This window comes from Nyctibius grandis, chromosome 9 (assembly GCF_013368605.1).
Source record: "Nyctibius grandis isolate bNycGra1 chromosome 9, bNycGra1.pri, whole genome shotgun sequence".
NCBI lineage: Eukaryota > Metazoa > Chordata > Aves > Nyctibiiformes > Nyctibiidae > Nyctibius > Nyctibius grandis.
Genome location: NC_090666.1, coordinates 17,424,652 through 17,436,625, shown reverse-complemented (window position 1 = coordinate 17,436,625; position 11,974 = coordinate 17,424,652). Strand labels below are relative to the sequence as shown.

The 11,974-nt window shown below is 35.3% G+C and overlaps 1 protein-coding gene across 1 annotated transcript in view; it reads left to right on the top strand.

Moving 5' to 3' along the window:
- Positions 1-3,084: 3,084 nt before the first annotated feature.
- Positions 3,085-11,974, top strand: part of B3GALT1 (beta-1,3-galactosyltransferase 1) — a 124,053-nt gene continuing 115,163 nt past the window's right edge. Inside the window, exon 1 of the mRNA XM_068407827.1 lies at positions 3,085-3,172. The gene's annotated coding sequence lies outside the window, so the exon portion shown is untranslated. The remainder of the gene's footprint in view (positions 3,173-11,974) is intronic.

The window sequence follows — 11,974 nt, the reverse complement described above, 5'->3', positions numbered from 1 at the left end:
AAACTGATCTGACTTGATTAGTGAGACAGTGTTGTAGAAGCTAAAGGAACTAGAGCAGATGGAGTGACACCCCTATCTGGTTGTTTTTGAGCAATGGGAAGGGTGTAGTTCAGGTATGGGCAAGCACTCCAGCTCATTATCATTTTAACCAAGCCATTTTTATATGAAGGTTTTAAAACAGAACGAAGTTACCATGGAAACTGATTGAAGCAGAGAATTACTGTAAATTCTTTTCTAGACAAGGATAACAGGACTGATAGGTGGGCTGTAGAAGGAAAATGAGCACAATATAGAGTTAGGCATCATGGTGTGTTTTCTCTTCCTAAAAGTGTGTCTTTTATAACTCTGCTTTATCTCTACTATTCGAAGCTCCCACCCAAATGAATCTTTTATTTTGTCATAATCCTATTTGCAAGGGGGTGTACGTGCTCTAGAGAAAAGAGCTGAAGGGCAGGGCACTCCACTTATTTTCCCAAATTATTATGTCTTGCCAGAATCATCAGGGAGGAAGAGCCATCACTCAGGAAATGCATTTGCATAAAGTGCCCTTTGCTGCCAATGCTTATATTTTTCTCCTGAAATATGCTCTAGGTACATTCACACCATAGCACAGTGCTCTCCTTGTACAACATAAAAGAAGGTAACAAGGGAATAAGGTGGGTTTAGTGAAGAAATACCCCTTTCCTTTTCTCAAAAATTTTAGAAATATACCTGTTGCTGCAATCCTATTCAAAGTCAAAATGATTTGGCTCTGTAAATATCTTTCTTAGTCTGATGGATGATGGTAAGAACAACAGAGACTGGAGTACACAGCCCCCAAAATATGGTGCCAGAGTTCTAAGAAGGGAAGTTGGCAGAGAATGAACAGCAGCAGAGCATGTACCTTTTCCACTTGGAATAGTTAGCTGTCAGCACTGGAAAACATTTCAGCATATGAATATGCAATATCTTTTCAAATCTGTGCTGGATGTTTCTACCTGCTGTGCTTAATTTCAGAATCTTGTGCTATCATTAGAGGAAAATACCGCTCCTTTCCAATATAATTTACTACCAAAAGGAAGGCAGGAGAAGGAGGAGATTCTTACTTGAACTCATCCTGATACTTTTCTAGCCTGAAGTTTCTGCTTCTTGGTTCCAGCTCCCAGCTGGAGCTGTGTTTGTACATGCCGTCCTGACATAAGCCATAAAGCAATTTTCCTCCGGATTTTAAGAGGTTTGCTGTCACCAACAGTCATAGTTGGTCCCAGTGCACTAAAATCACAACAGATAGTCACCTTTTCCAGCGTGTTTGCCTTACAGCTAAAAGTAATGGCAACAGCTGGTTTTGTTGTCAAAAGTAAATATACTTCTTGCCTTCAGCCTCTGCCTTCCTCAGCACTGTGGGGGTGGGGACATGACAGATGGTTCCTGCTAACTAATCACAGAAAACATGATATTTGGTGTATGGCATGAATTTCTACACAAATTAGAGTGTTTTTCATTTAATATCCTCCCTGTGAAAAGCTGGACACCTCAATAAAATGTAGCATATTCTAAGGAAACACACATTACATGTTAAAGTATATGAAGATGTGACTAATCGCAGAACTCTGTGATAAATGATGCACAAGCTAACTGTTACTTGGCATAAGTGAATTTTGATGACTGTGTTTATTATATGTAAAGCTTTTTGGCAGTGAGACAAAGAGAAGCAGGGAGCCAAATTCTTCTCTTTTTAGGCTAAGTTCACCTTTGATTCAGGGTTCTGTCCACTGTACTACATTTGTGTGTCTCGGAGCCACAGAAGGCTGCCAGTCCAGGCTCAGTGGCAGGTAGGCCTATGCAGAGGCTCATGCAGTCTTATGAGACAGAAAACTCAAGGACTCCGTGCATTAAAGGGTAGAGCCATTTTCATCACTTAAAGGAAACCATGTTAAGTATTTCTATGCTTTTTGTCTTCGTTCTGACATAAATCCTACTGGAAACAGGCCAACAAATACTGCTGTTGTCCTTCTCAAGAAAATAAGTTTCCTGTGAATATAGGAATTATTTTAAAGATATGCTTTTAATTTTAGAAAAGATGTCCCAAGAGTCTACAACTTAATTCAATTAAAATTCCTTGGCACCACTGTATGTTCCAAAATTTTAATTATTTTTCATACCTGCTTGTATGACAAAAATATGTCATTTCAATTAATCATGATCAAATTCCTCATACAGGTGTTTATAACTATCTTGGACTTAATTAAGGAAGTCAGAAGATTAGAAATGAGAACATTGGGAATAGCTAAGTTCATAAAACAGGACAATACAATTTTAATTTACAAACTCTTGTGTAAAGGCATGATTGTTCAAAAGCAAAGGTGGGGAAAAGAGTCACAAGAGATGGAGGTTAGGAATTGGAGAAGAGCCAGGAAGTAAGTTCTGGCAAAAAAAAAAAAACAAACAAAAAAAACACCACCAAAGAGTGATAAAACAGAAAAGGAAACAGACTAAGTTCCTTTAAACTGCAATTTAGAAAATTACCATTTACAACATAAGGATAATTCTTGCAAGCCTGATCAGAATTCTGTGAAAATCACCAAATCCTGCAGAGGTGTCTCAGATATGCACCTTGTTGTAAACTTCAAGATCAGGCCTAAAAGAAAACAGATAAATGCTGCAACTAAACTAGTCTGTGGCACTTCTAAATATGACTGTTCACTCTGAAGGTGTTGTTTGGGCTTCCAAAGGACAACTTGCCAAACACTAGTAGTTTCTGTTTCTCATAAGCCCACGTTTTGTGTTGTAAGACACTTATATTATTTTCTATGCGTTTGTGTTGCCCCATTTTTTTCAGAAAAAAATTATTATATAAATAGATTTTTGTATGTGGATTTAAGGGGTTAGCAGTATCAAAATATGGTAGTATTCACATATGCAAACTTATCACATCAGAACTTGACCCCAAGTCTCTCATTGTTTTATCTCTGTTTTCATGGAAGACAAAGAAGAGAAATAAAAAAAAGTCTTTCATTTACCCATATGTAACTCACGGGTATTTGTCAATGCAGGTTTATCAATATACAGCCCACACTGATTTCATATGTGACAAGGAGGCAAGCAAGCAGTGGAGAACGGCAGTAGATATGATGCAGATAAGCAAGAAAGAAAAATTAAGGATGAAAAGACAGAGCAGTTTCTAAAAAATCAGGTAAGGAATTCAGGTGATTCTGTATAAAGTATAAATTGTGCAAAGAATTGTATCAAATAGTTTATGCTTATCTTGTCCTTCCTAGTATTTCTGAGAATTACTGCTATATGTGTCTATGGACATATGTACACACACGCACATACCCTACTTACACAATGAATTTCCTTTTTGAGCAAAATTGCAATTACCTCCATGCAAATATTTACTATACTGGTATTTGACATTTCTTTTAATAAAATCCATTTTCTTTATTTCATTTTGTTTTGTTGAAACAAAATGTTGTTACTATTTCCTACAGAAAACCAAGCAAGTAATATTTTTACAAAGGAATAGAAGTGTTGTGCTCTGTGTGTGTTACTGTTCTTTCTCAACACATCAGTTCAAAGTTCTCAAACCTTACATTATCCTATCCTAGAACTGATCTCTTGGGGCATTACATGCATGCTGTAGAAAAGCAACATGTGTTATGACCTACCTCTCCCTTCTTACACTGGTGACAGGTGGAAAGTTCATGTAGAGCTTGAGCACGCTTTTATTTCCTAAGCCTCACTAGAGAGGAGTAAAAATATATTTACCAAGGAGCCAAGCTGGAGGAACAGTGAGCAACTATTTATCCTTTGCTCCTCTGCTCCCTGGCTTTGGAGAAAAATTGCTGTACCACTTGTAGTGACACAGTGGGACCGTAAATGTGGTGGAGACTGTACATTCTCTACAGCCTAAAACAAGCTGGAAAGCTAAGTTAACTGCGTGTTATATGATGCAACTGTTCGTGATAGAAACATTCTCAACTTCTTAGATATACTTACTGTTAGAATACATTGAAATTACGTTTTTGCCACAAGCATAAGATGGAAAGAAATAATCATAACTAAACATAACATATCCATCATTTGCCTATCTATCTACTTAGTCCTTACCTCTCCCTTCCACTCACAAGACTAAAGCTAACATGACATGTTGGTATACCAACACACATCAACTATTAAGAAATGGTTACTTACAGGGTTTAACATTCCTGAGTACATCATCAGCTTATCACATCCATTTAGTATATCCACGAAATAGAATTCTCTTTAGAGTTTGGCCTTGTAAGAGAAGAGCTTTAACCCTTCTACCCTTCTACAAAATGCCTATGTTATGCTTATGTTTAACTTTCATAGAACAGTGTCTAATGCTTCCAGACAGCATGTTTCACATGGCTGACTCCAAACCTATGGAAATTCACTATTTATATTTGTGTTGTGTTATTCACAAACAAAAATCCTCAGTCAAGCTTCCCAAACTACATAAAACTCATTATTACTGTTACATCATATCAATTATATGTTGCACAATTCATGATAATGAAATATTGTGTTCATGCTAACTTTTTGCAGTTTGGGAAGATTACCACACATTGAGACATTCTGCCTATTCCTTTGTACGTTGTTGATTCTTGCAAAATGACAGCTCCTGCATTTATGTTAGAAAAAGGCTTAGAGTATCAGCAAGGATACCTCTAATGGGAGAAGCAGCATAATACAGCTAGAGTTTCTCTAGGCCATGCAATAGTCATCAGTTACAAACTTGGGAATGTCATATTGTAAAAGCTACATGATAAAAGATGCTGTGTGGTGTTACAGCTGATTCCATTTGCCATATGGCATGTTGTTATTTTGTATTACCTTGGGGAGTGCGCTAAAAGTGAAAGGAGAACAGAACACACTCAAGGTATATAGAATAATAAGCACAAATTGTGTAGTTCTTAATTATAGCAATAAGGTCTGTAACTGAAATTAAGATGGAACTAAATACAAGAGTCAAATGTGTGCTATACCTCTCTCCAGCTACTGAAAAGTGATAGTCTTATCAGGAATATTTAAACAGGAAAAAATTGCCAGCCACCGTATGTAAAAGCCTACGGACAATCTCAAAGCGGGTTGATTCAAAAGTCGGCAAATGCTATGTGCAATGCTATACACATTACCATAATACTGTTTTACATCAAAAATATAGGTTTACATGGAGTAGACTGGAGAAAAATTAGATCGGTAGTCCATAAAAATGAGAGTCCATATGCATAGCTATAATAAAATCATCACATGAATGAATAGAACAATAAGGGGGAAGGGAGTATTTGCTGAACACAATTAAAGAATCCTAAATTAATTGTATCAGTTCAGTATCAGGATAAGTGAGCTGTTCACAGGGCCTAAGAAATACCAAAACAAACAACATCTCCAAATTTAAAAAGGCTTTCCTTTTACAACGTTATCAGAATTCACAAGCAGATTGTTATTAACGTGGCCAAATCGTAGCCAAGATTTCAGGAAAGTAGGTGCAATGAAAAAATACTTTTGTGTTTCATGTGACAGTATTCGCCTGCAAAGTCAATTCTTCCCATGCCAGTAAATTGAGCTTCACCCCTCCCACCCTGCAGAGTCATCTTCAGAGGTATCTGACTCTGAAGCAAAATCCAACCAAGGTCAGATCATTCCTTGGGAGCTATTATTCAGTCACCACTTAAATTTTAAATGACAAATTTTGTGATACCAAATAATGGAAATGTACAGGCTTGCTGGTTTTTGGAATAGTTTGGCTCTAAACACCATAGTCCATTAGCTGAGGCATTTCAAGATCTGTTACAGGAACAGAATATTTTCAAATTATTCATGCTAATTGTGCAATACTTCAGATGACATCTTCAAAGCTATCATCTCTTCAAGTGTTCAGTTTGAGCAGCCAAAAAGTAGGATCGTTCCCTTTAGCCAGATCTTTAGCAGGAATAAATCAGAGAAATTCTAGTAACTCTCAATATTTCCTATTATGGGTAAACGTTTTGCTTTCCTGGTAGGTTTTACTGGCTATTAGGAAGATAACTACTTTTTTTTTTTTTATAAGTCATTCAGGTGACTCAATATCATTTAAAGATAACACAACCTCACAGTAAATGAATACATCATAGCTGTACGGCCCCGGTAAGCTTCGCCCTCCTTGCACTCACTACCCAAACCCACTGAGTACGGTTTACCAATCTTAAGGTTTGACACTGCACCAGTTTACATTTCTAAATACTTGCAGCCCAGTGATGGCAGGAGGGCCTGAATTGCAATTGCTGTGCAAATTACTGAATCCATTTCCATTTCTCAGCTAATGTTAACACCCAACTCATAACACATTTTCCGCTGTATTATCAAAATCTATGAAGTTTTCACGTATTTCAGTCTGAATGCCACTCATGCTTATTCCACACGTAATCTTCTGTTCCAGCCATAAAAAAGGCTGATGCAAAAATGACAGATGTCACCAAATGAGGGTTATTATTCAGTGAGAGAGAAGAAGAGGGAGGGAGAGAGGGGAAAAAGCCAGTTCTCACTATTGTACTCAAGGGTGTTCTTCCCTTTTAAGTTAGCAGGAATCTTGAATACATGTTAACGGGCAGCTCAAGTTTAAAGACTCCATGTTGTGAACATACTTGCTGAATTAGCAAACATTTGTCTATTATTATCTTCTTTAAAGGAAAGTTATGTATTATTACAAGAGGGAAGGAGTAATATTTGTATATTTTTTACTTATCAGAATGTATTCAAATCCATACTAATGAAAGATAACAAACGTTTGACAGAATCAGTGTTTACCCTAATAAATTGAGAATTTACAACTACATTTTGAATACTCTTATTTCTGTTATTCTGATAAACTCTGTTATCTTGACAACAAGCACAAATGAGTGTGTTATTTCATGAAATTTTCAGTGCAGCAGTTTTAAATTGGTAATGGAAAAATAACCTTTTTAAAAATACTTAGTAATTTCTTCTGAAAAAATAAAAATGTTAAATTAAATATCAGAAATGGAGTGTCAGTATGAATTCCTCAACCTAAAATCTTACCATAACATGGCAATTATTACTATAATTATTATTTTTTTAATAAATTTACAATCTATTTAAATTTCACATTGAACAACTCAGAAAAACATCGAGAAAATAAGAAATGGAAGAGTTTAGGAGCTGAACTCAAGGAAAGAATCATGTTCCAAAGTTTTCTCATGACAGACAGTTTTTTCTGCTAGTTCAATTCATTTAAGCAGTTAATTTTTTTGATTAATTGATCATGACAGTACTATAGTATAATATTGATTATATTAGATGTGTACACTTTCAGTCTTCAATTAGTTTAAGAAAATAGAGATAGGCCAAAAATTTGCTATGCTTCAGAAGAAGAACGTTCAATTACATTTAGCAGGAAAATCACAAGTAAAGTATTTTTATCTAACCACAGTTTTTTAAATAACGAAGGAGTGAACAGTGACAATATCTTAAAAGCATTTCAGAGAGGACAGAATCCTAAAGATACGACCTATTTAAGTAGTACCTTGTGCATTATAAAACCATACTGTCAGCTACGCACCCCAGTTTTAGTGAAAATGAAGTATTTAAAAATTTGGAACACTAGCTATATAAACTGGAATAATAGAATTGTTAGTATGGTCAACCTCTGAATTTCACTTCCAGAAGCACCAATATACTCAGTTTTGTAAATACACTTCTACTTGGAAACTTGAAAACAACCGACTGCCCTGTGCTTTAGAGGTGCCTAACACCTAGCTAAATACAATTTCTATATCTATTTGAGGGCTTCTTTTGGTATGTATTCAACTGTCAATTCTCATATGCTTCTTCCAAAAAGATACTCTTCTGGGTATTTGCAGTATGTTATGAACAGATGTTATTCCTGCTCTGCTGATTCATGTCGTAGGACTTGTATCTTTGATGGATTAGGTAGAGTGGATGAAATCGTAAGTGAACAACACAGTATGGTAAACAAAATATTTAGCATTTCACTGCTTTTTTCTAAATGAAGTTATTCACAGCAGCTTATGGACCAGTGCTTCCACACTACTCTAAGTCTTTTTATGCCATCAAAAGCTGATAGACTGTCAAGGTCAATGACTGGCGAAGTCTCGCATCCTGATCACAAAGCATGATCTGTATTTGCTGTAGTCCAGAAGAAACCTCGTTATCGTTTGAGAGTAAGGACCACAATACGTCCTTAACGGTCCAACAATGTTATTTGTAATATCAGGAATTTTCAGGCTATAGTAAGCAGATCCTGTTTTGCAAGCATGACTTCTTAACTGCAATGCCTGCCTGCATTGCACATTTGGCCAATCCAGTCACTAGTAAAGTACTGAACAGTTTCCTATCCTTTTGTTCCCAAAGATGTACATGTATGTTTTTGATATACTGTGTAGGTTCCAAAAAAAAAAGAAAGCAATTATTTGAAGCAAACAACAGATCTGAAAAATGAACAAGATTAAAAATATAGAACAACATGTTCTGAGAGAGTTCATTTTATTTGAATGCTCAGGTACCACAACGAAGACTCTGCCACCCTTATTTACACCCTCATCTCCAAGAACACTTCATCTCCTGCTCAAGCCTGCATCCTAAAAGTAGCATTAAGTGCTTTCCTGGAACAGGCTAGTGAAGTACATGCTCAGATGATCTCTATAATTTCTTATTTTTAAAGCCATGTGACTGCAATAACATCATGCTAGCAACAAATTACATTATGAATTATACATAACTGTATAGAAATAAACCTGTAAGGTATCTAAGCCTCCATCAAAATAGAATAAAGTGGGACAGCTTTTTTTTAAACTGGAAAATACAAGACAGAATATTGTGCTTACAATGACAATAGGCTTTTGTAATTCCTTGCTTAGCCCATCATCTGATTTCTATGAAGTGAGTTAAAACATGAGGTATAAATTCCTTTTCACTGTTTAGAATATTATTGAAATTTTTTTGACATCACAGATGACAGTAAATGTGATTAATGGCTGCTGATAATTGGAGTTTCATTCCAGTGGTTATTGCTTGTCAGTAACAATTAATAGCTCCACAAAAACCCCATTCATTTCACAATATTAAAGAATGATGGCTTGTGGGATTACGCTAAACTAGCACTTTCCATTAGATTTTGAATTTTATAGTATATTGAATAACAGTTTATGGTTTTATAATAGCAGTAATGGTTTATTTTTGCATGGTAATCACTCTAGTTACATGTATGTTTATCTAGAGAATTACAATTTTTATAGTAGTTATATTAAAAATAGTCAATTGCATGTTACCATTTCTTTAAAAGTGTAGCGAGTTTTGGTCTTTATCAGTAAAGATAATTCTGAATGTCAGTTTTATAGGTTTTGTCCCAGTGCTTGATAGGCAAGATGCAATGGTTAAGGGATGCAAAAAAAATTTCAGTTTCTCAGTATCAAGCACCAGCTGGTATGGCATGTAGCACAGCCACCCAGTTGCAAGTCTCTTGCCTACAGTTGGCTGGGCAGTAGATAGAAGGCAGTAAATGTCCCATCTGATCATTTCCAGAACTGTAGGAAGAGAGGAGGGGAAATTTTCAATAAAGGGAAAGATACTGATTTTGGAGAAGCATCCTCACCTTTGGCCGTTTCTCCAGTAAATAACTTCCTGCAGTGAGAAGGAAAAAAATAAACAAACAAAAAACAACAGGAAAAGAGCAGGAGTCAAGGACTGGCCTTGAACAGAAGGAAGGAGGAGCACGCAAGGGAGGAAAAAAAAGGGCTGTGTAAGATAACGTAAGATAAAGTTGATTTAAAATGTCATCTGAATCAGGACAAAACAGTCCATTAGAGTTTGATGCGTGAGACTGGAAAAGGAACAGTTCTTCTCTGTGACAACAGTAAACTTAATAGTAAAATTTTTAAGTTTCTTAACTGAGAAACCATCAGGCTCTGAAATTTAACATGCTTATAAGATAAATCTTGAAAATATAAGTATACTAATAAAAATTATGACCCTCAGGAAGTCAGTGCATTTGTAACACTGACATCTATATTGTCAGGATCTGAACCATAGATCATCTAATAAAGTTCAACAAAGTGGAAAAAGGGACCGATGTGGAGAAAGAGCTTTAGAATGTTAACTTCTTAATTAGCAAGGCACATACTGATTTCACTTGCATAAGTGCTTTTGCCTCGGACTCTCCTTGACTTCAAGTTTTTTATGCAGGCAATACAATTTCTATGAGTATATTCTAAATAAATGTTTCTTCTGCTTTGTCTTTTATTTCAATATACTCTTAAAATATACTGATAATTTTGATTATTTTTGTAATTTAATCTTACTTACACAAATCATCTAATGAATCTCCTAGATAAAGAAAATTCTACTAATTCAATCTTGTAATATTCTTCCAGACAATGAAGTTATCCTAGCGTAAAACAAGGTAAGATGAGAATCTGTCCCATGAAGCACTGAATTATTTTAGCAAACTAGCTTAAGGAAAAAGTCAACAGTAAAAATGACTGTGATGATTATAATGAATTTCCAAGTCAAAACTGCAGCCCATTGCACATTCTATTTAATATAATAAATCTCCATCCAGTAATGATCATGTCTAAGTCAATGCCAAACTCTGATTGAAGTCAATGAGAACAGGAGCAAGACCTTTCTTATTGCTATTTGATTAGTTTGTGCAAGTTTGCAAAAGCAGAAAATTACTGCTGGTGACAGGGGAACCTCCAAAGATGTACTTGTTCGTTTCATTGGAAAAATCATAATGTGGAAGTTTGGATGATTATAGAGAGATATGTAAACCTTTTTGATGTATTTTAATCCTGGCCTTCAGACCATCTGTTGAGAAATATTTTGTCTTACAGTTTCATGATACTACTATTAGTTATTTGGTGTATATTAGCACCTAATAGCCCTAATTAGTATTTTTTCTACAGTGGCACGTACTGTATAGACCACGGTGAAATAAAGTGCAGAATAAGATGCGACTAAATATAGAAAATAACTAGCTTTGCAACTCCCAATGTAAATTTTGGCTAAGTGTCGGCTAGGTGTTATTTTAGAACAATTGTTTTTCTTATAATTTCTTTTCAATTCCCAATGTTTATTTGGAAAATAAAACACCAAAAAATCATCATGATTAATGAGAACAAAGGATACAGTATGTACGTCAGGAATCTGATACAAAAGGACAACGGAGTTTAAAAACATAATTCAGTTCTATTCTTTAATCTAATCTAATAAACCTTTAATCTTTCTATTGTAGAACACAAATTCAGGCTTTGCAGCACCTGTAGATCCAATTCTAATCTCTTATTCAAACAAATCATTTTCACTCCTCACTAACTCTTCAGGTTTGATAATATCACAAAAAGAGTCCCACAATATATGTCCCATATCCAGCACTGAATTTATCAGTTGGGGTTTACTTTTTATGATTGAAAAATTTCTCTTGTAAGAGAAAAATGTAGATTTTTCTTCTTTATTTTCTGAATGCTTAAACATTGAACATTTATTCCCTTTCCCTAAAATCCATACTTCTCATTCCTTCTGTGACATTCTTAATAATTTTTAAACAGCAATGATAAAATACATTATGCTGCTCAGTGTCTTGATGCCACAATGATGTTCAGCCTTCCCTGGAAGACAGACCTTTTCACTTGCACTCTGTTTTTATTTCAGTTCAGCTACAGTACAGGAAAATTGAGCAATAAACCATAAAGTCAAGAATAGGCTCTTCTTCTATATGTATGTAAAGGTAATGTTACTTGAACTCAGTAAAAGCAGTGGTTACTTGGCACCTGAGAAGGCTAGATATTGCAAAGATTCTTCAGCGAAAGATCTCAAGGTCAGTTAAATATAAGTTAAGATCCTAAGACATAGCTGTATCCTCATTTTCTTCAGCACAGTATGACCATTATGAATGTGTGAAGTATTTATAAGCTTCTTAAGAAATTCAGTCACTTCTGAATGGTGACCCTCAAAA